Below are 5,529 nucleotides of genomic sequence, written 5' to 3' on the forward strand. Positions count from 1 at the left end.
TTTCTGTACATTTGTATTGTTTGGAGTTTTTTTCTGTTTGCTCATCTCTTCCAGTCTCTTAGAAACCTGAATCAGTGGGTGTCTGCCAGAACGCACCATCTTCTTCAGTGACTGCAGGTAGTTTTCAAACATGAAGGCACTACAATTTTCCAGACAACCAAAGTTTTCTGCATCACTTGCTATGTGCAGCATGGTATGGGTGTTGTACACGAGGAACTCCTGTCCATAGAGTGTCCTACCTTTTTCCACAAAGTATTGCAGCAGTTCACTGGCATATTTGGAGTGTTCCTGCACAAGACTTGGACATACTAGGATTGCCATGGCCACACTGAAAGAAAGGAAGTGTAAGTACACGTCATCTGGCAGTATTCCCTTTAACACGATCTTCCCTGTGTATAAACGGAACTGACGAAACTCGGTTGCTTTCCATCTGTCCAGCTCCTCAAGACCCCTAGGCTTTCGCACAAATGCAGATGGTATGCAGTTCCGGAGAGACAGCAGTCTATCACTAATCTCTTTGGTTTGGCTGGCCGAAACCCTCACAGCTCTGTCTCCTCTGGTCCAGATGAGCAGGAGCCTTTTCATTACACCGAGACAAGCCTGGTGCATGTAATCAATTGGAAAGCACCTCACCATGTCTATGGGGAGGTGAGACACAGGTGTGTTCCCATGGTGATGCTGAAATTGTGTTTGGTTTCTGAATGCTTCATCTGTCCAGAGTATGAGGTCAGCAGTCTCTTGGTATGTGACTCTGTTTAACCACACACCTTTTTGCTCACATCGGTCACAGCCAAAGTACCCGGAATACAGTTTAATATTTTGCACTAATGCACGAGCTGGAGCATCACACACAAAGCACCTCAGATTGACATTTATTTTTTTCCCATGAAGGTAATCCCGTCATTCATCAGATGACCCAGGTCCCTTACTGTGTCTTCCAAAAAGCCAAGATCTGTTGGTCGACTTGCACCACATGTCAGAGCCGTGGGGAAAATGGTAACAGGATCTAGCATGACTGCGCAACGGACTGGCCACATATGTGTTTTGGTGCTTTTGCAACGTTCAGGGATAAATCAATACAGGGGAGTTTAACTACTTCATCAAGTGGGTAACTTTCTAACGTTTCTTGTAATTTCTGTTTCAGTGGAAAGTAAACGTATTCCATTCCAGATGATTGCTGTGTGTCAAGTTGCCGGGGAGTGTGCAAAAGGGTCCGGGCAGTTGAGGGTAATTCACTGTGTCCATGCCTTTTTATCAATTTAAGAAGGTTGTCAAGTGCATTGTGTTTTATCTGGTTTTCAATAGCCCAAGTGGACAGCTCTTCTGCCAGTGACGTGTCCTTACTGTTGTCGTCTTCAAGGTGAAAGGCCAAGGATTCATTCAAGCTGTTAATTACCTCCCATGTTGTTGCTATTGGCTGTTCTCTTGCATTTTCAGAGTGCAAATGGTGTTCAGTGTCAGATGAATATTCCCCACAATTCTGCTCCATATCAACTGACATTACTACTCCGTCAGCACCTTCTGATTGTTCTTCAACTGGAAGATCAAGTGATTGTACTTCAACGGCTGGATTAGTCTCCAGGTGAGATGGCGATCTGGACAATGCCTGCCTTGTGGTTCTCCAAGCATGCACATATTTCCTGTGCATCTCTCTCTTTTCAGAGCTCATTCTAGGAGAGTAGCATTTATTTAATTTATATTTAATTTGTACACTTTTTTTTATATACCCAATCTGAGCTTTCAAGTTAGTAAAATTGTCTTATTTATCTTAAATATTTAGGGATCACTGATTATCAGATTTTATTTTTAAATATTGTATTTTTGTAATGTTTGGTCCTTTTGTGATCTTTCAGCACTAAAACCAAATCCTACTAGAAAGGACATGTTACTGTAAATATCTTACCTTGTAGTGTTGAAGGCAAAATGAAAGAACTTATGGACAAAAACTGCAACACATCAATGTGAATGGCTTGTTATTTTAAGCACTTGCAATAGATATTAATTGGTAAAATGTTACTTTGCTATATATTGAACAATTCACATGAAATTAAACTGCAAATATATTTAAAAAAAAATCTATTTATCAAGTTGGAAGTTTTGCAGTGTTCTCTTAATTTCTGAATCTACATAAATGGCCTATGGATAGTTGTCCCATTGCAAAAAAATGACCAAATATAAATATCCAATGTAAGTTTAAAAATAAAATATACAACATTTATTACTGACAACACATTTAGGAGCAGTTAAGTAATATTACTTACCTTGAAATTAAAACTGAGGCAACAGAGGAAGACAATCCAAAATCTAATAAAACAAAAGTAGTTAAAAAATTTATTTCATTAATCAAACCTGGTAACAGTCCTAAAGTTTCAAAGGTTGTAAAGTTGTAAAGGTTTAAAGATGATTCAAAAAAGATATGTATTTATACAAATTCAGGCTGAATCAATGGTCTGCACAGTCTACACCCAACTGTGACCTTAGTAATAAGTTCATGAAGTGAACCACATCTTCTACAAACGAAGGTGTATTATTGTGACTTGGCCAAAAAGCTACTTGCACTTACTATTAAAAAGTATATTGAAGAAAGGAGTGAAAAACCAAATGTTATTTGTGTACAAGAAACATGGCTTAGACCTCACTTAGATTTTATACTACATGGATATGTGGCTATACGAAGGGACAGGGAAAGCGGCAATGGAGGTGGTGTAGCTATGTTTGTTCAACAGGGAATAGGATATAGGATTATAAATATAAGTAAAGATTCTGAGGCAATTGTAATTGAAGTATGGATAGGAAAAACGAACATATGGATAGTGAACTATTATAATCCATGTGGGAAGCTAAATAAAGGGGTGCTTGAAAAGATAATTGGTGGAGAAATGCATAAGACAGTTTGGTGTGGCGACTTTAATGCGCATAGCACACTTTGGGGTGGTACACATACTGATTATAACGGAAGTGTAGTGGAAGAATTTATAGAAGATCAAGATCTAGTTTGCTTGAATGACGGAAAAATTACTAGAATAGATGTAGCGAATAGATGTAGCAAGAGGATTGGAATCTCCAATTGATCTTACTCTGGTGTCTAAACAAATAGCAAGAGTTAGTAAGTGGGATGTAATACACGACAACACAGTAGGCAGTGACCATTACCCAATAATATGTGAAAAGGAGTGGGTACAATTCAGTTGGAGGAAATAGGTTTCCCTAGATGGAAATTAAGAAATGCTAATTGGGCACTTTATAATACAACATGTAGTATGAGGTTAGAAGGAATTAGCCAAAATAGGTATGATAGTATAGATGACTTTAATGCAAATGTTGTAGAAATCATGTACTCCACTGCAAAAGAAGTTATTGGTAAAGGAAGTGGATTTAAACAGCATAAGACAGTCCCCTGGTGGTCAGATGAATGTAATAAAGTAATTAATATAAGAAATAGAGCTTTTAGGAAAGTTAAAGGATCCTTCTCTTTTAATGATTTAATAGAATATAAAAAGGCACAAGCAGAAGTTAGACGGACAATTAGGAAAGCTAAACGAGATTACTGGAAGCAATTTTGCAATAAAATAGGGAGAGAAACGCATATTAGTCAAGTGTGGGGCATGATAAGAAGGATGGGAGGAATTAGGAGGGAGTATACATTGCCAGCTATTAAATATAATAACAAAATTTTGATAACAAATAAGGATAAAGCGGAGGCTCTGGTGGACACATTTGTTAAAGTTCATAGCTCTACAAATCTGACACCTGATGCAAGGAAGGGTAGAGAAGAAATAATGAGAGGACACTCTAATATCCTAAAGGAAAAGGAGGACTTTAATGGAACATTTTTCTTTATTTGAACTGAAAAGAGCATTGGTAGGAGTTAAAGCAACGTCCCCTGGTAAAGATGAAATATGTTATAAAATGGTTGAAAACTTAAACCATCAAGCACAGCTGGTTATCCTGAAGTTATATAATAAGGTATGAGAGTCAGGGGTATTGCCGTCAGCATGGAAACATTCTGTTGTTATCCCAATTGGGAAACCAGGGAAAGATAAAGCTGTAACAACTAGCTATAGACCTATCGCATTAACGTCCAATTTATGTAAAATAATGGAACGTATGGTCACAGACAGGTTAACTTACACATTAGAGAGTAGGAATTTGCTAATACCGCAACAGAGTGGTTTCCGTAGAGGGAGGACAACTATGGATCCAGTGATATGTTTGGAGGATGAAATTAGGAAGGCTCAGGTTAAAAAAGAAATAGTAGCTGCTGTCTTCTTTGATGTGGAGAAGGCCTATGATATGTTATGGAAAGAGGGTCTTCTTATTAAATTGGAATCCATGGGAATTGGTGGAAGAATGTTCAACTGGATTATGAATTTTCTGAAAGACAGGACCATAGAGGTAGGAATTGGAGTATCTTACTCTAATGTTTACACTATAGAAAATGGGGTACCACAAGGAAGTGTATGTAGTCCTATTTTATTTAATATCATGATCAATGAGGTTTTTTCAGAGGTTGATGCTAGCCTTGGGAGATCTCTATATGCAGATGATGGGGCAATATGGGTAAGGGGTCGTAATGCAGCATTTGTTGGAAAGAAACTACAGGCAGCAGTCAGTAACGTTGAGAACTGGGGAAACAGGTGGGGTTTTCGGTTTTCTGTAGACAAAACACAGGTTATTTGTTTCTCTAAGAAACGTAATACTCCTGCAATACAAGTTACTCTTTATGGGCAGTCAGTTAAACAGGTACAAAATATAAGGTTTTTAGGTGTATGGATGGACCATAAGCTGACATTTGGAGATCATATACAGAGGAATATTACCAAATGTAAAAAGGCAGTTAATGTTATGAGATGCCTGGTAGGAAGTGGTTGGGGTGCTAGTATGAAGTCTCTTAAACATATTTATATTGCCTTAATTAGATCAACATTTGATTATGCATGCATTACATTTAGCTCAGCTGCAAAATCTCATTTGCAAAAGCGTGACCTGGTCCAAACACAAGCTCTCCGCCTATGTAGTGGTGCATTTAAGACTTCGTCAATTCCAGCTCTCCAGGTGGAGGTAGGGGAGATGCCTTTATTTCTTAGACGACTTCAGCTTGCCATGGTATATTGGGTAAATTTGCAGGGACATAAGCAGGGTCATCCAACCAAACCAGTGTTGAACGCATGTTGGGAACATGGAAGGAAGCAATTTAACAGTTTTGCATGGGTGGGAAATAGTCAAGCTGAGAAACTGGGACTTGTTGAATTAATTCATAGCTGTACAGTCGCGTTACCTGTTATTCCTCCTTGGATATTTCAATTACCAGTTGTGGATCTAGAAATCGCAAAGATATTAAAACAATACAAGGAGTATGGTGTGGTTAATGACCTGGTAAAACAATATTTAGGTATCAATTATAATAATAGTATTCAAATATTTACAGACGGATCAAAAGACCCAAGTACAGGAAAGACGGGAGCAGCAGTATATATACCACATTTTCAGAAATCAATTTTAAAAAGAACTTTAGATCATTTAGCAGTG

The 5,529-nt window shown here is 38.0% G+C and overlaps 1 long non-coding RNA gene across 1 annotated transcript; it reads left to right on the forward strand.

Moving 5' to 3' along the window:
* Positions 1 to 1,021, forward strand: LOC143701943 (uncharacterized). Its single transcript, XR_013190209.1, has 4 exons — positions 1 to 344; positions 439 to 476; positions 566 to 659; positions 892 to 1,021. It is a non-coding gene; the product is annotated as an uncharacterized LOC143701943 (long non-coding RNA).
* Positions 1,022 to 5,529: the final 4,508 nt, after the last annotated feature.

Source organism: Siphateles boraxobius, unplaced genomic scaffold, assembly GCF_051911475.1.
Source record: "Siphateles boraxobius isolate OS27281-9 unplaced genomic scaffold, OSU_SipBor_1 33, whole genome shotgun sequence".
In the NCBI taxonomy this organism is placed as follows: Eukaryota; Metazoa; Chordata; class Actinopteri; order Cypriniformes; family Leuciscidae; genus Siphateles; species Siphateles boraxobius.